The sequence below is a fragment of the Oreochromis aureus genome, linkage group 17 (genome assembly GCF_013358895.1).
Source record: "Oreochromis aureus strain Israel breed Guangdong linkage group 17, ZZ_aureus, whole genome shotgun sequence".
Taxonomy (NCBI): Eukaryota; Metazoa; Chordata; class Actinopteri; order Cichliformes; family Cichlidae; genus Oreochromis; species Oreochromis aureus.
In genome coordinates this window covers 34,185,783-34,208,857 of record NC_052958.1, presented here as the reverse complement: position 1 = coordinate 34,208,857, position 23,075 = coordinate 34,185,783, and positions in this window count along the sequence as shown.

Genomic DNA, 23,075 nt, shown 5'->3' with positions numbered 1-23,075 from the left:
CCCCGAAAAACATGTTTGTCATGTTGCCCTCTGAGGGTTATGTGTTCCCCAACTTGCAGGTCCAAGTATAATTATTCAGCGACTGAATGATCACCATTCATCCTTCTCTTATGGCACAGCGTCGCCCGGAAGTGATCTAAACATGACCGCGGGAACCTATCGCAGAATATTTGAAAGCAAAGCGGGGGAGTTCAGGGGCATAATTCTGTTGAGAACGGCTAATGCATTCACACCCACACAGATTGACTCACCCCGACAATAGAGGCTGTGTTGTCTATTCTAGGCAGCTGGGCAGGATGGTCAAACTTGGAATCCTTTGTAGGATGGAAGAAAAGTCCGTCTTTGTCGCATTTTTACAGAGTGTATTTTACCATACGCCTTTGCATGGCTGGTCAGGCATTCAGCGTTGCAACAAGGCTAAAGAAAGTTTGCATAGATTAGCAGTGTTATTGCAAATGTTGAGCCCACTTACGTGTTAATCAAGCCTTTTTGAACTGAAGGCCCTGTCTTTTTGAAGCAACCTTTTGAGAACTGCGAACAGGCAAACTGCACAAATAAGAGTGATGATAGAACCATAATCAAAGAATGACCACTTTGCTTTAAAGGTAGGTTTTACTTCTAGAAATGCAGCAAAATTCAAATTCAGATCACCCAAACATTACACACATATGCATTTTGAGCTTCTTCTGCAAAGGTTTCAACAGCATTTTGAAACACAGCCTTTACACAGGAATACCAGGTGCTCAGATCTTATTTGCAGTCACCTTTTCAGTTTTTCTCGAAGGTGTTGGAACAACTAAAGGCCTATCAACTTTTTGCACACCATGCCGGAAAAATAATCTCTTGATGGTCTTGGCTTTGTGCAATGTTATGTTAAAAGTATTATCGTAAAGCCTGAATCACACAGTTGGCTGTAGCATTAAGATTTTGTGTAATTAAAACCTGCCCAACTCATTAAAAACCACCCCAAACCATAAACATGGAACGCTTTCATGTGAGTGAACATAAACTCGTGGCCATATATTATGTAACATTCAGCAGATGTGAGTACCTGAAAATCCCAGATGTGCTATCATCCCACAAAACGTTAAGTGTTTGCAAAGGGACGTATGAGAAGCTTCTGACCTAAGGAGAGGACAAGGTCATGGGAGCCAGTAGTGCAGCTCACTGCAAGTCTTCAGCTTCCTGTACTTGTCTTCTTTACAACACTGTTCTGTCTGTGCTGTTACTTATTCCTTGTAGGTCAGAAACTCAGCATTTCCTGCTTGTCTTCAATGCAGTAATAGATAGGGAGTATCCTCGCTGCCAATCAAAATGAGCCTTTTGCCCTCGGCTGGGTGGAGATTGTTGCAGTAGCACTGAAGCATCCTGTTTAGTTATTCAATTACCATAAAGGCCTGTTACCTCAAAACAAGTTTATTGAGTTATAAAAAAAAAGAGAAAAGAACGACCTATTTTACACAAAGAATGCAAAGATTTGTAAAAGTTGAAACCCTGCTTGGTTTGTGACCTTTGAAATATATTTTTGAACTGTACTGTACTGCAGATGTGCTGTTTGTCTGCTTTTGTTTCTTAGTACGCAGGGAAACAGCTTGAACAGTACAACATGGCCTTCGCTGAGAAGACAGAGATGAAGAGGAAAAAGGGAAAATGAAAGAAAAGCAGCGAGTAAAGGCTCAGATAAATTAAATGCTAATATGTCTCTGTAATAGATATGTTTTCCCATGATGTTCATGCTACAATTTTTCTTCAGATTCGATTAACTTAATCTAATCTTACTCTGAACACCTTACATTTTTCATTGTCTTCTCTGTAATTTCTCCCCACACAAGAAAAGGCACATGAGGAATGTGTGATTTGAGACTGCACAGGTGTGTGTGAGTGTGGACCACAGGTGTCTATGCACGCGTTGCAGCATGCGTCTTGATTATCTGTGCGTCTGTTTTCTTCTGTGTGCTTTGTGTTTTGTAAGAGACACAACTGGCTGTCACAATACATTTAGAAGCTCTCATCCAGTAGGAAATGTTTAGTTACTCTGTCAAACCTCTTTGGCACAGGGCCCAAGTTTCAAATTAATGTATAGCTCCTATGCACCTTGGTGATTTGTTTTCCAATGGACTGTTTAAATAAGTATTTAACCAGTGGTATTAATCTGCTAACCAGGCTCACCTGTTTTTAGCATTTACAGCGTCTGCCAAGAGTCTCAGCCCGAATCGTATCCGTTCATGCCTAGCTTAGTAACATCATTTTCCACTTCCTGCCCCCCGCACGTACAGAACAACAACAGTTTGACTTTTCTGAAACATGATAATTGTGAAGACTTTATGTGAGTTTGGATTTGGAATAACAGTCTTGAATTAAGTTCGACAAAATGTGTGAGAGAAAGTTGTGTGTGGTCTGCTGCATAGTGTGTACCCGAATAACCCACAAAATATATACACTGACTTCATTCTATAATTATTTCTCTGCCTGCTTACAGATGAGAAGCACATGGCTTTTCACTGATGTTCTGAAATATCCCTCACTCCCTTTCAGCATTATTAAGTTAGATATATATGATTTACTATAATGTTTTTGGTGCAATACTTCACTGCTCTTGTGACTTTTATTTATGTGACAGTGTGGTGCTCCTGATTCCAGATTTTACAGTTACACATTTTCATGAATAAAGTCGCTGCTGTAGTTACCGAACAAATGGATTGCATTACTCAAAACGCTGGTGATGCAACTCAAAAACTTTGGTGTACAGTACTGTTCAAAGGTCTTGAGCTGCACCTCATTTCTTTACATTTTTTTTTTAGGAAAATTTAAAATAAGTACAGTGATACATTGAAACATGAATGGAAATGTAGTATATAAGGGGAAAAAACAGTTTGTACAGTTCTAACAAGCTCGTTGAGGCCTGGGCTTTGGAGACGCCAATCCGTGGCTGATAGCGTTCCACTGTGTTTTTCTCTTTTGAAATTCCTTATTGCATTGGCAGTGTGTCTAAGATCACTGTCATTGCCAATCAGAATTTCATCCATGGATGGTATTTCATGGTGGATTTGAAACCGATGGTACTTTTCTGTGTTTATAATTTCGTAATTTTGAGAAGATTAAACGCCCCAAACTATGACAGTCTCATTGTCGATCATTATCAATCAGCCTTTGTTTAATCCTTTCTTGAAGCACCTTTGGCAGCAAATATAACCTCAAGTCTTTTTGGGAATGAATCAAACCTATATTTATTTTTTGCTCCCACTTTTCTTTGCAGAACCTCTCAAGCTTCATCATATTGGATGGGTAGCATCAGTGCAAAGCCATTTTCCGGCTGAGTTCAATCAGGTCCAAGTCTGGGCTCTGGCTGGTCCACTCAAGGACCACTCCTTTGTTGGCTAGGTTCTTAGGGTCATTTTCTTGTTGGAAGATGAACTTTTGCACCAGTCTGAGGTCCAGAGCGTCTCCTGTTCATGCTGCTAAAACATATCCCCACAGCATGATGCTGCCACCACCATGCTTACCGTATAGATGGCATTGGCCAGCTGATGAGCGGTGTTTCCCCCAGACACAGTGTTTGGCATTCAGGCCAAATAGTTCAATTTTTGTTTCATTAGCTCATTGTGACCTTTAATGCTGCAGAAGTTTTTCCATATCCTTTCCGGATCTGTGCCTCGATAAAATCCTGTATCAGAGTTCTACAGACAGTCCTTCAGACTTATTGGCTTGGTTTGTTCTCTGATGTGCACTGTCAACTCTGGGACCTTTGCCTTTCCAAATCATGTCCAATAATGAATTTTTCACAGATGAATTTCACTTAAGTTGTAGAACCATTTCACAGATGCTCAGTGGAAAAAGGATGCAACTGAGCTCAACTCTGAACATCAGAGCAGGAGCTGTGAATATTTGTGTAGATGTAATATTTCTGTTTGAATTAATTGCAAGAACTTTCACTTTGTCACTGTGTGTAGAATTTGAGGTGAAAAATGATTTGAATCCAATGTCGAATAAGGTTGTAACATAAAACTGATAAAATGTTGAACAAGTGAAGTGCTGTGAATACTGCATTGGGCGTGGCTTTCTGATACTGATCATTTGCAGTAGGTTTTAGGACCAAGCACCTCATCTTTGGTGTAAAAATACTATGCCTGTCCAGCTGTGTTATCTTTGGTATTTTTCATAGATTGAACAAAAGAAATCAGCATCAGCATTTTTTATGCTTGAATCATCCATGAGTCAGTGTTAAATGGCTTAATAAAAATGGTTGAATGCAATTGAGAGGACTGAAGAAAAGGGGGAAAAGCAGCTAATATCCAAAGACCTTCAGAAAACCTACAGAATTATTTCTCAAGACCCCTTTAAAGATTACAAGAAAGTTTGGAAGCAAAATATGAAGAAATGGAGTTGGCTTAAGACTTTTGCACAGTACTAGAGTTTGGGCAAGCATTTGCTGAAATAGAAAAGCTGTACATACACAAGTATAGGAAGGCATTTAATGTAATTGTAGAATAACTGTTTATCCAGCTGATTATCATTATACAACATCAGCATGTGACCGCATCACATCAGCAATTGATATGATCTTGTATCATGCTGTCATTGTCAATTCTGGTAGTATCTGAAAAAGGATTTCCGACTTGCCCACAGGCTCCAGTGTGGCACGCAACATTTTGTGACATTCAGAAAGTGAAATGTTGGAAAATTATGATTTACTGAAATGCCACACCCACTTTAATTAAATCATCACCATTCACCTCCAATTTTTATTAATCAGCTGAGCCACGACCCTTGATCATGCAAAGCAAACGTAATTGAAAACCATGCAGTCACTTACAAGCCTTTTCTTGTCTGTGGCGTCCCCTAGAGATGAAGCACAAGGCCTTTTGTGAAGGTACCCAGAAATGAGAAAATAATACCTTTACACGTTCAAGAGGCAGGGAAAATTACACTGATTTACCCCTTTTGATACAAATTGATCTCCTTTTATAATTTAAACAGACTTACTTTCCAAAACAGTTAATTTGGTGGATGACACTAGACGAACAGGTTTCCAGGAAGGATGAATCTTTCAGTAAATAAAATGGTGTGGCGATGAAGAAATGTGACACTTGTATTGTTTTTTTAAATGGATGAACTAAGCTGCCCAAACAGATGCTAATAACAAATGCAACTTTTTGTGTTACTCAAAGTGATTGCCTTGCCTGATTTGACATCAGCATGCTTCGTGTTCTCTGGAACTTTCTCCCTGAAATGACTTTTGGCTGCTCATCAGCTCCCCTTCGCCCAAAATTGGCCAACACGAGACTGCAAGCCTCTCTGTCTTCTCCAGAGATTTCTGCTTCCTGAATTGGTAGCACTTAAAGATGTGATTTCACTTTGAACAGACTTATTTCTTGAGAAAATACCACATATATTGAATTTAATCTTGTATTAAATTCGGCCACATGGGCTGTATAATGATAATCAATTGGATTAGTGTTTGCCTTGTCTCTGATGCTAAAGAAACTGAGAGACATAGGCCTGATTTGATGCGAGCCTGAAAGCCTTGCGGGTTTGTCACATGTCCTACAAAGTATATGAATCAACTTAAATAATTAAATAAGTTCAAGATTAAATTAGTGCTTAGAAATTGAAGAGAAAAGCCTCAATTGTGACACTGCATTTCAGAGCTGGTACATTCAGACTGGAGCCACAAAGACAAATTTAACATCTGCAGCCATTCACATTTGTATCTTCAGAAGTTTTTGCAATGTGCAACTGTTAAACTGTGCACACAGTATTTTCACCGTGCAGCTCCCATGTATCCCAGTACTCTCTCTTTGTGCTGATGAAATTGGCTTTTTGCTCTTGAAACCTTCCTCCAGTGCGCTTTAGTTATATACTTTTTTCGGTTCCTGGGCATACAGCAAATCACCAGCCACCTGTTGCAATCACAGTATAGTCCCATCTGTTTGTATTCCAGTCCTCTTGTTAACTAATGATGTTTCCACTCCGTTTCCCCATCTAAGTGATTAAGACTGTCGCCTTTTTAACGTGTGATAATGCTTTGTGTTTTACTTTATTTAATAAAAACATGTCCCACAGAAATAATCATTGGCCATTGTTTGGCCAGCTTTTGATTAGGAGTATTAATGTGGCACACATTTTTAAGCTAAGTTTTTAAAAAGTCACTCTGTTCACTACATCCCATCTTGGTGACCCGGACACCAAATATTTGAAGTCTTTTCAGAAAAGAATCACCCTCAGGCTGAGTAGGATTTCAATGTGGACATTAAGCTTAGGATCAGGCTTTTTTTTATAACGAGTAATCCAAACCACACAGCAGCGTATTAATGACTAACCTCGTGTTGTGGATGGTCTCAGCTCAGACATTGTCTTGGATGAAGTTTGGTTTGCTTTCGGTGTTTCTTCATGCAATGTGATGGTGTTTGTCTCTGTTCATCTGGGATCCTCAACATGAACTTTTATTGAGAACAATGTAAACCTCATCCTACGGCTTCCATATGCTAATGCATTATTATTAGCCTAACCATTGTTCTGTACCTAACCACCAGATAGCACATCATTATCTGTCAGCTAGCAGTAACCCTCCAACCATCACTGCTATTTAGTTTTCTGTCTTTGCATATGTAAGTATGCAGCTGTATATTTACTTTATTAGAAATACTTAAGTCAGAACACAGTATTTTATATTTAAGAAGAAACTAGCTAGCTAGCTTCCTGCTAACTTCTAACCTAACCGCTAAACCTTGCAAACCCTCTTTTACATGGATGCTTTGATGTTAAACTTTATTGTCACACCTGGGAAAACTGCCACGCTCCTCATTGTACTAATGCAGAAGGATTCTGGGCCGTTTTACATTTTGTTTGCAGATTGTTTGGATAAGGAAATTGCTAATGAAGTCAGACTTGAAAAGAGGATTACAATAGATTCTCTTCACATTTTCTGTTGCAAACAAGTTATAAATATCAATGTTATCACATCATGTTCAAAATATTGAGAGATGTTGTTTTTAGTGTTTGATCAGGCTTGATAAATGGGTTTTGAAACAAGCATGTGATAAACTGAATTTTGAAACTACCTTTGTTAGCAAACCACAAATTTACCATAAATGTGAAATCTGAATAGAAATTATTGTTTTACCCACTGAGATAATGAATGAGTAAAAATTAAGGTGCATTTAAATGACTAGAATTACATTGGCAGACAACAGAAAAATCTGCCTTTTTGTTGCTTTCCTGCTGTAGCGACTTCCACAGTCGCTAGAGGCCAGGGATGGAGCTTGCCTCTTTGCCTGACGCGCTGTCAACTTAATAATGCGAGAGGTGGAATTGTTTGCTTATTTATTAAAGTGCTTTGAGAGTTTACAGAGTAATGTGATCATCTCACGATTTGGACTCTTACAATGTCACAGGCTCTAATGTAACAAGGCAAAACATGTTGTGCAGTGGTCAACTAAAACTACGGCTACCCAGCCCTCCTCTCTGTCAAAATCAAACCCAGTGAATGACAGACTGACAACGCCCTCTTATGTCACCGCTAGCACCCACGTGACTCCCATTACACATCACCATAACAACCAAACAAATGAAAACCCAGTGATCATCAAAATTCTATATATTTAGTTATGGCTCCTACACCTGCTATAATAGGTTAAATGTTTCATATTTCTATAAACTGTTATGTATATTATATAGTTAAGAAAAAAGATTGAAGAGTTGTTCTAAGAGCGCCACATTTCTTAGTTTCAGGGAGAACAGAACATTCCAGTTACCTCTTTACCCCCTTTGTAACAAACCCTACCCATCCAGCTGTGCAGCAAAGTTCAAAAAAAGACCCTAACCTAACCTCAAAACAGTAAAGGATGTGTGTCTTGTACACCATTGCCATCTTGGTATGGGTCAAAGTGCTAGCCATCTTTGCTCCCTCTCCTGCAAACAGTTGACACATCATGATGAGTGAAAGGTGTGCAGAGAACCAGGGAGTGGGGGCAGCATGGTGGGAGTGAGGGTACGTGACAGAGAGGTGAAGAGAGAGCTTTGTTTGGGCCTGAGTGTGTTTCGGGGCAGCCTAATTGAAGGATGTTTTAATGCTGTCGCAGGATGGCAGGTTGGAATAATCATAGCTATTTGTTTACGCAGCAGACACCCCAATTGACTTTTAATGGCTGCAGCCTGTGTAGTGCTTCCAAGTGCCCTGGTGGATTTGACTTTCATTATGGGGTGGAACATTCACTCGTCTCTTCTGCTTTTCTCTTTTGGTTTACATGAAGATGTTGGATTCTGCATAACTGATGAGGGAGCTTTGAGGTTTGCTGGTTTGAGAGTTTTCCTCTCACACTGCAAAGATGCACAGCAAATGCTGTATGCCTTTCCAAATTCCTACCTTCTGTACATTTGAGAAACTTAAAGATGGCCTTTGTCCTGAGTTTCAGAAGCACTGATCACAGAACAGGTGTTAGCATAATTTAAAAAAAGGTTTTCTGAGCTTTGTTTTAGGCTTACTTTCTTTTAATAGATTTTAGACTTTAAAAGGATTTTGCTAAAACAAAATTCTATTACCTGGAAGATCTTCTCTCCGTTTGTCTACCACCAGTGTTTCCTCCTGTTAATTAAAAATCAAGACATGTACCACTTTGCTAGAGAATGCCAAAGCGCTGACTGTAGGCGATTATTAACATAGCGACTTTAAAAGGGGCTAGTTTGTTCATTGAGGGATAAGTTTTGTCTGACCTTCTCTGTGGCAGGGTCAGGGGTCATATCACTAAATAGGATTTAAAGATGGCCACTGCTCCTGCTGCTGTCCGTCTTCACTTTAGCCTCCAGGGCAGAAGCTTCCTGTTAGCCAAATTAACAACAAAAGCATCCTTGTTGTCATGCATTATTACTACAAAGCACATCTTAGGACATTCTGAAGTCACTGTGACTAGGGCAGGTCCTGTAATCTGTGGGGAGTCAGTTTAGCTGGAATTGACCCTCTTTTTTTTTCTTACCAATCTCATCCTCAGTTTCTAATGGAGCATTGATCAGCTGTTGGGTGTGAAAGGTGTAAAACAGTACTGTTATCTACTTAATGACCTTATATAGAGGATGCACTTTAAGGCTTTTAATGTGCACAACACTGTTGGGAGTGTGGATGGGAACAAGACACAATGCGTGTGCGTATTTCTGCAAATTTACCAGCACCCTATGAAACATACTTGCATTGATTGTTGATTGATTGCAATGAAAACAACAGCCATAATATATGTGTATTGTTTAAATTCAACTACAACTATCGCCACACACAACAGCGACCGTTCAGACACAGTCATGCACACACACACACACACACACACACACACACACACACACACACACACACACACACACACAGTACTGGATGTTTAATTACATTAATATGCAATATCAGCCATTAGTAGCTCTTTAATTATGAATGGAGATGGAATGACACTACCATTAATATTTAATTAAAGGGCAATAAAGTGTTATTTGGCAGCATTACAAAACTAGACACTAATAAAGGAATCTCTTTAGCCAGTAATCACCGGAGACAGAAGAGCCCCGTCCCTCTTAAAAATTGACTGTGTGAAACAGTAAAAAACACTGAGGGCACGTCAAGGTCAAAAGTGTGGCCACGCACTTGATCCAAAGCAAAGAAATGTGTCACTGGTTCTTCACATCTTTTCACTGGCAAAACACAACAAACAGACATAAATAGTGGAAGGGAAAAGGAAGCAAATTAGGCACCATAGTAATGCTAACATCTCCCACCGCATCCCCAAGAAATTTCAGACCCTGCCTTCCATCCACAGCTAAAGCCAGGTTAATAAACTCATTGAATTGACAGCTTCCTTGGACATCACGAGTTCAGTACTCTTTGCTGTCGCATTTTTGCTTTGAACAACAGCAAGTTTTAATATGTAGGCTCCAGAATAATTCTGACAATATAATTATAAATCCTCACAAGAAGTCCCACTACAGGCAGATTTGTGTCCAAAGTTTGCCCAGGCAGGAATGTGTGATGCCAGCAGGAACAACGCATTACTTAGCAGCAGACACCCATACAGTGACATTGAGATGCTAAAGCTGTAGCTTGTTTACACAAGTTTCCCCCTTTTCTCCTTTGAGAAGCCAGCATTTAGCCAGACAATAGGCACAATGTGGCCCTCATCTGTGAGTGGGCCGGTCTGACAAGGCAAACAGTCAGCTGGGGCACTCTGGTTTGCTCTGGAGTGGATGTTTAGATCAGTGGGACGAAGCATTGTTTTAACCTAGAGGGCCATGATACACATACAAATTTCTGAGGCAATAAAATGCTAAATCTTGTTTGCCATCATAAAGAACAATGTTTTCCTCTGTGCCATCATTTAAAGCTTCTGTTATAGTTTTCAATTTTTCAAATTTGCACACTTGTATTTGCAAACTTGAATTGAAATAAAAAGCAAAGTTCATAGTTTGGATTTCATTTGTTTGCTTTGTGATTTCTAGCTTCACTTTGTCACAGTAAAAGAAAACCACAAGAATTTGAACAGCACTGTAAGACCTTTTGCTGTCATGGTCGGGGCAGTTTTTACATTCTGTTTTTTTCTTGTCTCTCTTTTGTTCTCTCTCTGAGGCTCAGGTGGAGGGCTGGGCAGGCTTGTCTATTGGGTGGAGTTATTGCTGTTGAGTGTTCAGTCCAAATTTGGTGGTGACTGAAAAATTGTAAGTTTTATTTTGTGATTGTCCATATACATGTAATTGTTAAGGAAGGTTGACTAGCAAAGACGAATAGGATATATATCAAATTAACTGAAACAAGTTTTAATTATAATATAAAAGAAGATAATATAAAATGAAATCTGCAGATGATATCATATAATATTTCCCTTGCTCGTTAGTGCACCTATAAGAGGCTGTGTACATCTCTGAGCTAACTTCTTACAGAGTGCGAGACTGACAAGCAGGCCTCAGCACTCCCTTGGCGTATATTAAGTCCAGCTAATGAGCTGGTCAATGTGACAAGAGGCGGCTGTGATCGATGTCCCCTCTAAATTGATGGGCTCTGCCAACGAAGGACACTGACCCACCGAGAAATGTTGATGAAGTAACCGACTGGAAACTCACACTTCCTCTCGGGCTGCGAGAAGCCTGTGCACAGAATTAGCAGGACATGCGGTTATTTTCACTGCACATGTGCAACACATCATCATCGCTTGCACTTTCATTAACGATTTCTAAAACCTAATGAAAGAGTTAACTATGACACGCAGTAACCACATGATAGAAGAAAATATTTTTAAATGGGTTTGATGTGCATTATATACATGTTGAATGCTGATGTCATGTGAATTTTTATATTTAAGGGTATTAAAATTTGCACTCATAAGCTTACGATACAAAGCAGATATATTTATTCTTTTGTGACTATTAAAAAAAGGTTAGATTATGTTTCTTTAATGGTGTTTGGTGTGACACCTGCTATGCACTTCAGCTTCTTTCAGCTTCACCTAATTGTGAGCAATGTATGGGTATCTCTGTTTTTGCCCATTTCAGGCCCAGTGGAAGAGACCGGGACCTGAATCTGCATATAGTAATCATCAGAACATTTCCCAGCAGAATATATTTGCATAAGATTATTACTCATTGGCAGTGACCCCGATTAAGGATGAGCCACATTACTAATAGGCTTCTCTTAATGCTAAAATATAAATCCTGGGATATATATCCGCTTTGACATTAATGACTAAATGTTACTTCTCAGCCTTGTCGCAGCGATGATCAAAAGTACTTCACTTCGCTTTTTTTTTAACCCCTCCTCTCTTTAAAATTTCAGTTCTGTCTTCCTTTTCCGACTAATATTGTGGATAAAAGATTTCCGTGTGTCAGGCTTAAAGAGGGGAGATTTTTCAGCTGTTCTGGCAGAGAAAGTTTTGATGGCATGAGAGGGAAAGTTGTGCGTGAACTTGGAGGAAATGTGATGAATCAAGTATAAAGTATAAAAGCTTCTCTACTACCAACTCAACACATGCAGGGCAAGGCTAAGGCTATTGCAATTGTTTGCTGCGTGTACATTTATACATGCACACATTAATGCCTGAGGAGTCTATCGCTTTCTTACTGTCTCTGTCTTCTGGCACATTCTCTGTCTCGACGTTAACCAATAAAGATGAAATGTCTTCAAAAAAACAGCCAGTGTCCCAACAGACTTTTTCAGCCGTCCGCAGGTCCTGTTCAGTATGCAGCACGGGCAACAACTCAATTAACCAGAAGCCCCTAGCCATCACAGCAGCAGGCTGCCTCATAATATTTCCCATAATGTTTCATCCAATTTGGAGAGTTTGACGTTTACCCCCTGCAGGACTGCAGCAAGAGACAATGACTGAAGGCAAGGGGGCACTGAGGTGGTGGTGTGTGCGAATGGTAATGTGGCCTGGAAATCATTGCTGGGGGCCTGCAGGTGAGAATGCATCATCACCATTTTTTTTTAAAATCAACTCTTTCAAAACTTTGCAAGCGCTAGAATATATTTTTCAATTTTTTCAGAATAAACTTAACAGTCCTCAAAAGAAAAAAAGAAAAAGTAGAAACAGTGTGGATAGTGTATGCATGAGAGAGTGTGTAAAAAATTATTTTGTGAAATATTGCACACGCTGCAGAAGTAATAGACTGCCGAGAATGGGTGAGGGGGGGGTGTTTATAGCACTGTGCCATTGGATAAAGATAATGTTTTAGGAGAGTTTCGCAGGGCTAGCAGCCGTAAGATCCTCTGCTCTAAAGCGAGAGGATTTTTTTGAGAAGCCTGTGAGCCACTTTAAGACGTCCTATCATTGGCATGACCCTGCTTTTACCTCTCTACCCTCTCCAACAGCCCTCCCCATCTTTCCATCTCTCCTCCTCTCGGACAGAAGAGGACTCTGCGGCTCCTAAGTGACGACAGGAGAGTCACCCCGGTGGAACTGATGCCCCCGATCAGTGATGGGCTGGAAAAGCATAAAGGCAGAAAAGGAAGGTGGAGGAGGGTTGGCGGGGGGGGAGAACGAGGATAACGCTGATACAGCAATTTCCCTAACCCACAGAGGGAGAGAGAGAGGGCAGTGGGGTAGAGTGAGGGAGGTTGATAGAGAGAGGTGAGGATGGAGAGAAAGACAAGGAAGGGGAGGGGTGGGGAGGGGGTCTCATTTATGATTAAAAGATAGGCCAGATAACCCTGCGAGCCTGGCCCATCACTCTCCTTTAAAATGAGGTTCTAATGGCACCTGGGGAGGAAGGGGAGGCTTGGGCATCATTAACCAGAATGTCTGAATCCTTATACCAGGGTAGGGTATCTCTCGGAAAAAAGTGCACCTAAGATACCTTGGAGCACTGGGTATGTGAGAAGCATTTGTACTGCATGCACACTGCCAAGTGTTCAAATTGTGTACATGGTTCACATTGACAAAATCAGCAAAATGCCTCAGAGCCATCAAGATAATAGGAGGATGTATGTGTGTGCATGCAACTGGTTACATGTATATATGTGACACTGCATGTCTGATCTTACTGTGTCTCTCTGGAACATGTCGCTCCTAATGAGAAGGTGATTAACGGTAATGTATCTCATTAGTTAAAACAGGTTTCATCATGGCACAAAGTGCTGCTAAAGTCACCACTCTGTTCAAATATGGTTTCTTACAGCTGGCGGGCTCAAGTCTGGTGTGCGATTTTCATCCACAAATCGAAAGACTGATTTGAGCCTATGTTCTTTTTTTTTTCGTTCTTCTTTTTTATTCACAAAATGTGTGAATTAATAGTCTCGAGATGAAATACATCACACAGCTTTTGTTAGTTTTCCATTCTTAATGAAAAAAAGAAAAAAAGATTTCCTCATGGACTTCCTGCTGCAACAGCATATTTGGATCTCCTAAGGCACGGGTGTCAAATATAAGGCCTAGGAGCCAAAATCGGTTCGGCAAAGAGACCAGTCTGGCCCAGTGGACGGCTTTGTAAAATGTGGAGGAGAAGATACATTTTCGGACTTTTGGAGTTGGAGTTTTTCTTTTTTCTTTTTTCTGCTGATACGATACCTACAGCTGTTCTTATAAGGCCAGAGTCATGAAGTACAGTAATAGTTTTACCGTGTGGAAAATCTGGGACAGACTGTTGGAATTGCACGTCTTTTTTTTACATCAGGGATTAAATGTGTAGTTAAACTTCTATACATGGATAGAAAGAGGAGTTTTACTGGTCCAGCCTTCTTAAGGAAAGTGGGCTCTATGTGGCTCTTGCTAAAAAATGAGTTTGACATCCCGTTCAAATGTTACAGTAAGCAAAACCCACTTTTAGCCATTGAAGGTGATGATAATATTGAGGACACAAACACCACAATTTTTTATGTCTTCTGAAATCTCAATTGAATTGAAGTTAACTCTTTTTATGAAGTTCCAGTTTGCAGAAACATTCACCTCAAGATGCTTGACATTAAACACAATATTAGAAAGAAACCCAACGATCACACAACCCTCTATGAGCAAGCATTTGGTGACATTGGGAAGGAAAAACCCAGCATTCTCTACATTTTTCAACCCATCTTCTCCAGCATTAGGGTCTACCCTGCATTCTCCACCCTGGTCTAATGATCTTTGGTCCCTCTCCTGCCTGTTAAAAGACAAAAGTGCAGTAGACAGCCCGTCTTATAGTCTCTCTTCTTAGGAATGCTAACAGTTTGCAACCTGACCCAGTGTCTCTCCGGTGCTACCCAAACAGGGCTGTCCGACTATCCTGAAACCAACACCATGAGTGTTTCCATCACTCATATTGAGATATCAGTGTCTTTATAGTTAGAAATCCTCCACATATTATCAGTGCTTCTCCAGCTGCCATCATAAGTCTTGCTTTCCTGGGCAACATATCTATCTTATTTTGGAGCACATATCCACAGAGTGTTTCAGTCTGAAAGAAGACACGGTGCCACAGGAGGGAGCATACTGGATAGATGATGTACAAGACTTTCCATTCCAGTAGCTTGAGAACTTACTGATAAGTCCAATCCCTTTCAGTCCAAACCCACATAGTAGTGACCCTAAGTTAAACCAAATTTGATCAACATAGTTTATTTACTGTATTGATATCTGTCAACAAACATTGTGCTTTTACTGAATGCCTATCATGTTACCCTGCATCCTAATCTAAGCTTTATGAGCCTTTTTTCTCTGAAAATGACTTTTTGCTCCTCTTTTGAAATATTTCACATAACTATAATTCTAGACGAATTATATAGAATTATGAACAATATGAAACTGTCTGCAAACAGAAAATAAACTTTACCAACACCCCAATAACTGATTTCACAAAAGCTAAAGAACATCAATGTTTTGTTATTTCAGTGAAATGGCACTAAGGGTTTGGGAATACTGTAATGTGTATATACAATAGCACAGTGTGGTTAGATGCCTTGAGAAACATTTGCCTTTGGCAATTACACCAAATTAGCATGACTGCAAAATGTCTACCTAACATCAGGCTCAGTAAACATTATGTGGAATGAGTTGTACAAAGTATATGCTAGTAAAAAAAACAGGTTTGCACCTACTCTGAAGAAGCCAGTATTAAAAAACAAAAATGCTGACAGAGAATAGAAAGCTGTCAAAATGTTCAAAAATATAGTGTTTAGTGACTTCTGTGCTCAGGTTTGCATTAGAACACAGTTTATAGAGCATGTTTGCCATGTTAGACATTTACATTATCCAAATGAGGGGCAATAGACACCTTTTTATTGTTTGCAACATTGCATGAAATGCTGCAAGTAGCAAAAAGACACGAGCCAACCTTTTAACCTTCTACTGTACTGGGAATAATCATTTCCTCAGGTTAGTTTTTGTTCATGCAAATAGTGAGATAATTTGTTCAGCAGTAGCTGGATTAAGATGTCCAGTCGAGCGTAATATTCTAGGGAATCATCAAAGTAGGTTTTTTTCCTGATATCACACAAGACCACTGTGTGTATAACTTTAGGGTGGATGAAAACAAAATTCAGAAATGATAAATAACGGAATCTGTATTGGAAAGGACAAGGAGGACAAACAGTTGCAGAGTAGCAAGGGTTGTTTACCCCTCATTGTGTGTTTCCATAATGCCCCTCTGGACAGTCTGGTTGTGTGCCTGTTGGGAGGGGAGATGTTGACAGTGGGCAGTGGGGTTGGTGAGGTCCCTTTTAGCACATTCATAAAAGCAGCATTTAGCATTGTCACAACAACTGCTTAGGAAAAGCCAAGCCTCCATTAAACAAGGGCAATGATGCACTGCAAAGTTACAGCCCCTCAGCCCCCACCACCCGCCCCAATCCGACTAACTTTCTGCCTGTTGTATACAGCTTGGTACACGGCAGGATGAGAGAGTTTTTCTGAGTGATTTCCACTGTGAAGTTATGGTGTTGATTAGCGCAGTGACAGCTGCCATGATTAAAATGGCTGATAGTAATAGTGCAGCATTCATGCATTGACAACTTTGCTCTGCATGGCTTTGTGAGTGGTGATGTATGACACCATTAGGGTAACCTCAGGGCCCTGGAGGACACTTATCTCCCTCGTCACGTCCTTCACACTTTCCATTCTCCCTCTAACAAAAGGACGCCTGCTCCCCAGTCTGCATGCTTATGAATTGTGTGTGCACACGAGCTTGTGATACACGTCTGTGTGTCTGCTCGCTGTCCATCTTTGCTAGTGAAAATGAATGCTGGTTTTCTCTGTAGAATATTTGGGTAAGCCTGTGTATATTTTTTTGTTTGTAAAGTTGAGTCAAGCTTAGGCTTCTGGTACATTACAAACAAGGCCTTTATACCAAGCTGTGTTTTCTGTGCTTATGCTGCTCTAAACCCTGATTTATAATCACACACATACATAGCTTAGTTCCCCCGTGTATATTTTCTGAACATATTTTTTTTTCTCCTTGTGAAGCGATTAAAATATTCTATCTTTATCCAGTTTATTAAATAATTAAGAAAGAAAATACCACGATTTCTAGAGAGTTGTTTTCCAAGTTATCTTCTCAAAAACAATATGAAAGTCTATGTTTAGATCGACAACAGAAAAAAACTGTCTTCACTTCTTTGAGGTACATAGTGAGTGCTATCTCAAGGAGATTGTTGCATTCTGCCAGGATCAGCTTTTGTGCAATGCTAATGAAAATCGCACAACTGAGCCACTAAATATTTTAAGCTGATCTTCTCGTTGAATTATTTTGGAAGGTAACATTTTATTGTAATAATAATATATGACACATAAAAATTTAATAGAGACTGTTGTGTGTGTGTTTTTTTTAACTATTTCTTTTCTACTGGGAGTGCTCAGATCATTGGAAGACCTGGTTGTTTTGTAGAAACAGTGGCAAGATTAACATTAGAACACACAATTTATTATCAAAAGTACTCCGAACAGCTTCATTTAAAAAAAATGCTATCTAATTTAAATTTCACTGATCTCATGTTCAAGGTCATCTTACACTCTGTGGTTTTATTGTAGACTAGAAAGCAAACATCATCTTCAGGTGGACGTGAAACAGAACTTGTGCTGCGTCCCGTAAACATCGGAAGTTGGATTTCAGGGCTGGGAGCAAAATAGGAGCAAAATAACTCCCAAGCTGAGCAAGCTAGGAGAAACAGGATTTGTTTTGCTCCTTAGTTATACACCCATCACTAGCAGCACAGCGCAGTACTTGTTGTTTTCTGTGTAAAAATAGCACATTCATGGATGGGGTATAGTCAGAGCTCTACATATGGATTATTCAACCAGTCAAAAATAGACAAACGTGTATAGATGACAAGTTTGTGTTCACTGCTGCGATCTTGGATTGTGAACTCGGATTGGTGAGATTCCTCTGACATGGGTGGGCGTTCCAGTTTAGATTTCCAACTGGGAATTCAGAAATTCAGTCTTCCAACTTCAGATGGATTGCATTGTGAGTGGGTGTTCAGGGTGCAGTTGGAAGGGATTGTGGGGTTCCCCTTCTTACTGCTCACCACTGGTCTTTGATTTCTCTCTGAGTATGTGGGCACCTCATAATTCTAAGATGTACAGCTGGATATTTTGGTGTGGTTGTTTGGGGTGGCTTGGGACACTTTGGGGGAGGGCTGGAAGGGGCTCTGCTAGGTACATAGCAGTTCTCGATTGCTGAGACTGTTGGGGTCGGCTGCCAGTTGCCTCTGGTTCCCTGTGGCTTGTACCCTTTGGCCGTGTGGGCTCCATCAACCTTCGCAACCCTTCCTCTGGTTTTCATCGGGATGTGTGGATGCTTGGGTGCGATGTCGTGGTTTCTAGTAGACAACCCACTCCACTTCAATGATTGTGCTCACTTTAACAGATAGTAGAATGTTACACAGCTCATGTCTGACAAAGTTGTTACTCCTTTAAACAGGAGCAATAACCAGAAGTCATAAGCCATAGGTTTTATCACAAGAAACAGGATGTCTTAGTGTTTTTGGTCTAAACCACTTGAGAGGCACAACAACAACTTACAAACGGCAAGATAACTATAAACACCTCTTCATGCCCATGGGGCCTGTCTGTCGCGCTGCGCTAGGCAAATGTTTGTGAGAACACCTCTGTAAACATGCACATCCTTGGAGGGGTCAGCCAAGCGGTGGCTGACACCTAACACACCCACGCCACTGATACTGCAGTCATGTCAACGGAAGTGTAAGGCAATACCCAGTTTTCCTAACAAGTTGAACCTCACTGGATTCACCCTGGCATCTCAGGACTCCAAACATATGTCCCCTCCCCACTTCAGAAATACACACACTCTTATTTTTGGCGGCATGCAACCCCTTAATTATTTCAGAGGGCTGAATTTGAGACGATTTGGTTCGTAAGGTTTTGCAGAGGGCACGGAGTCAAGATACCAAGGAATATCAAGAAAGACGCACCGAAGGCAGCGAGATATTTAAGGCAGAGGGGTGTGGGAGTGGTCGGTGGAGATTTAGAGGATAGACACGTTCGCTCAGACAAGCGCCGTCGCATGTACAAACTGCTGTCCCTGTCTCTCTTGAGCCCTTCTCTCCTATCCTCTAGCTGCTACCCTTACCACTGCTGATGAGAAAAACAGACACGAGTGCTAAGCTCTGTCTTTGCCTGGGATTGATAACATTTGTAATTGAGGTGCTTACTATGGAGTGCCAGCTTCCTCGTTTCTTGGACGGTAGTTTCCAGGTTGTCTCAAGCGCAGAGACGAGGAGGCGATGGGGGCGACGGGAGGAATTTGAATGTGTTAAGAGTGTGCGGTGTCCACACGGCCGTTAGCAAACAAACTCGTGTGGGGAAAGCTAAGATCAAATTCAGTCCCATCTAAAGGCCTGTTCTGTGATTTATGCCAGCCCTTTTTATTTGGGCGAAATTATCCACATCCTCACCGTAGCAGAGAGGAAGAAAAAGACTGTTTGATGAAAGCTGATTACAGCAGAGACTTGGACAAACACGGAACCTGTCATAATTAAGCCCACTTATGAAATTATTATGTTTATCAGCGTGTAAACAGTACCCTTAGATGTGTTGACATTAGTGTCAAGATTTTCAAAGTAATGAGTGCATTGCAGCACAAGCCATGCTGACACTGGGCTCCAGTTCGAGCCATTTTCCGAATGCTTTCAGATACTGTTTTCTCTAAATTGCTTTTACTGATTTCAAAATCAAAATGAAACACATTTATATAAAAAATTAAAGTGCATAATGCTTGTAGCGTATTAAGAAAATATCAATATTTCTCGATATTATAGATATGTGAAAATGTAGAATATGTAGAAGATGTCAAACCTTAATGTTTCCTGTCATGTCACAGTGTGATGGAAGGAAGCTGTGTGTTTCTTATATAATAAGAAAGAGTTATTTCTATAAAGTGGACACTGAAATAGGTAGCTGGACCAGTCATGATAAACATCATCATAATAAAAAATACTTATGTTTACATTTTAATAAGCTAAATAAATGCAGACTAAACTAAAAAGTAACATAAACTCTGAGATTTTGGAAATAATGTGAATTTAAAAAAAGGACCAGAATAATCTGCATTCAAATTTCGTGTTCATGTCACGCGTGTTATTCGATTGCAAACACCTGTTGTTTGCCTATGAGGATAGTTGTGCGGTGGTAGAGTGATGTAATGGAACAGCACGAATATAATTAGAGTAATGATGCATGGATATGTAGTCTGATGCCCAAAATTGTGCAATGAAGCTAAACCGTGTTCAGTCGATCTGCCCTGTAAAACAAATTTCTATTATAAACGTAAATCAGTGTTATGTTGGCAGGCATGTAGTAAATCTAGTCAATTTAGTTTTTAAGTTCTCTAAACAGATTTTCTATCATAAACATTTTAAACCACTCCAACCTGCAATATAACAACACAGTGAACAAGACCACTTTTTTGTTATTAAATAATCATGTTTAGCTGGGAAAATAGCCATCATGTCTTAATAAGTTCCCTCAGTCTAATAAACACTGAGAGAATCTCATCAGGGCTAAAACTGCAGATCAATACAGACTGAGTGAGAGTAATAGCTTTCACCTTACAAGACACATATTTCAATTAAGCGCAGTTTTCAAGCAGACACGACATTTTGTTAGTGGTTAAATATAAGCTTCTAAGCTGAATCACTGATTATTTAAGACAAATTTTCCATAGAGAAGGAAATAGGACCTCCTGATGAAAAAAAGGTAAAATGATATGCAGCTCATTTCATGTCCAAGTATCTTTTTACCTACATTTATACCTTACCCAGGATCAAAGTTTAGAAGTAAGTTGTACAAATGACCTACAGAGATTGTGGCTTCCAAATGGCAAGTCTAAAAGGAACAACTCTGATAAATCATAGCGCGAAACATGAGTCCGTGGCTGTTGTCGGAGATTTATCGGCAGCTGTATTTTTCTAGTGTCAACTGATGTTCCATGAGACTTAGCCAGCGTCTTACATTGCTTCCACCCATGCTCACTCCCCACCAACACATACCCACACACACACATACTTGCACTGCTCTCTGAAATACACACTACACTTCTCCACTCCATCAACAGCTGCCCAGCATTTAAATTCGAGAGCTATTCCTGTGAGACTGTTAAACACGACAGATTGAGATGAGTGGCAAACCTCTTGTGCTAGCATTAGCCCACTTATCTTATTAGTGGGGCAGCTCCAATATATTTGATACCCCTCCGGCTACTGCTGGTGTGGCCTCAGGGAACCGGCAGCGTCTTCAAAGACCAGATCTGGCGTCCTGGAGCCTCAGCATGCTGAGAGGCATACCACAACCATGTCGGTTTGAATTCAGTCTGCAGTTGCTGCACATCTTACTCTCACTGTATTTTTCCAGTGACCAGTCAATGCAAACTATTTGATGAACAAGAATATGCTAAAAATAGAAATGTTCTAAGTAGTATTATTGTTTTTAGTTCACTTTTAACTTTATATGGCCTGGCTATATCGTCAACATGAAACTTTAACAGAATTTTATTTTTCCTACTTGTCCTGCTTGTAGTGCTGACAGTGCAGATTGAACCTAGACTAAAGAAATAGAGCTATCACACTATCCCTGGTGGGAAACAGTTGTTTATTTCTCAGTGTGGTGTATTAAGATTTTCACTTGAACCACTCGAAAGACTAATTTCTTCTTTACAATTGCTTTATTCCAGCGCACTACTTTGTGCAATGCCCAAATGCACCCATATTAGTATTGCATTAGTCTTAAATCAATACAAAGCGTACACAGAGTTATTACACTACAAAAAGCAAATTATCTCCGGCTGAGCTCTACAACGAGGTACTTGTATGATAATGTTGCAATAGTTCCTAATAAGATATTGGACAGATTAGGCCAGAAGGATCATCCTGTAATTAATTTACATTACTTCATTGAGAGGATGCAGTGTTCACACTGGAGCCTTCTGCTGCATGAATGAGAGCTTAGGCTCACTGACAGCATTTCTCAAACCTTGGCTGGTGACCTCGCCTAATTCTGGTCCGAACACACATAGCAAGAGTGCAGATTGTTTGCACGAGTGTAGGCTGCAAGTTGAGAACTTGTGAGAACTTTGAGTTAGGTTTATTTACCATTAACTGGCTGATTGTTATTTAATCTTATTATTACATGATCTCACTTTATTAGAAAGACATTGTTATTTTATGAATTAGCTAAATTTAGTGTTTAGAATTTCTATATTTGGTTAAAGAAAATATAGGCTAAAGTTATTGTACAGTGCTTAACAAACGTATTACACTACCAGCCAATCTAAGTTGGATGACACAGCTGCCTTAAATTATAATATTGGTAATGTTGCTTCTGTAATGGTTTACCCACCAGTATGCACAAGCTCTTTAATCAAAATAATATTTGTAATGCTAAAATATAATCGTTGGTGTTATCAATAATAATAATAATAATAATAATAATAATAATAATAATGATAAAAATAATTATATAGCATATTATTATTAATGTTATTTTAATTGAATTCATAATTACATTTCTTTAACTGCTTTTCCAAACAGAAAAAGCAGTTTAAATTTTTTGGTTGAATGCTCAAAATAAATAATATGTAATATAAAGATGTGAATTCTGTTTATTAGTGGTCTAATAAATAACGAACAGGGAGTAGGGGGTTGTGACAGGTGGTCAGATGCACTGTAAGACCAGCAAAAGTTTGACATTTTCATTAGAAAATAACCAAATCAAAATGATCAGCATAGCTATTTTTTTAATTAACTGAGGTTTGACCAGAAAATATTAAAAAGTGATCTCATAAAAGAAAAAATTCTTAAGTTGTAAGAAAATAGATATGTTGCATAATTAACTGTCTTCTTATTCTTTTATTTATATTTTGTAAATAATAAATAAATATAAAAATAGATATAAAATATTATAGCAAACAAATATTATTCACCAGCTTGATTCAAACATATGTAGAAAAAAAAATGAGCATTGTCAAGATGTAGTCAGGTGATATTTTCATATTATTTACACTCGACTGAAGTGGTGTTATTTAATAACCTACTTTGTGGTTTTGGTGTGATTGACATGTAAGTTCTGTAGTGGTAACGATATGGTGTAAAGAAGTCTCTGTGTGTTACTGTAAGTAGCAACACATAAGTC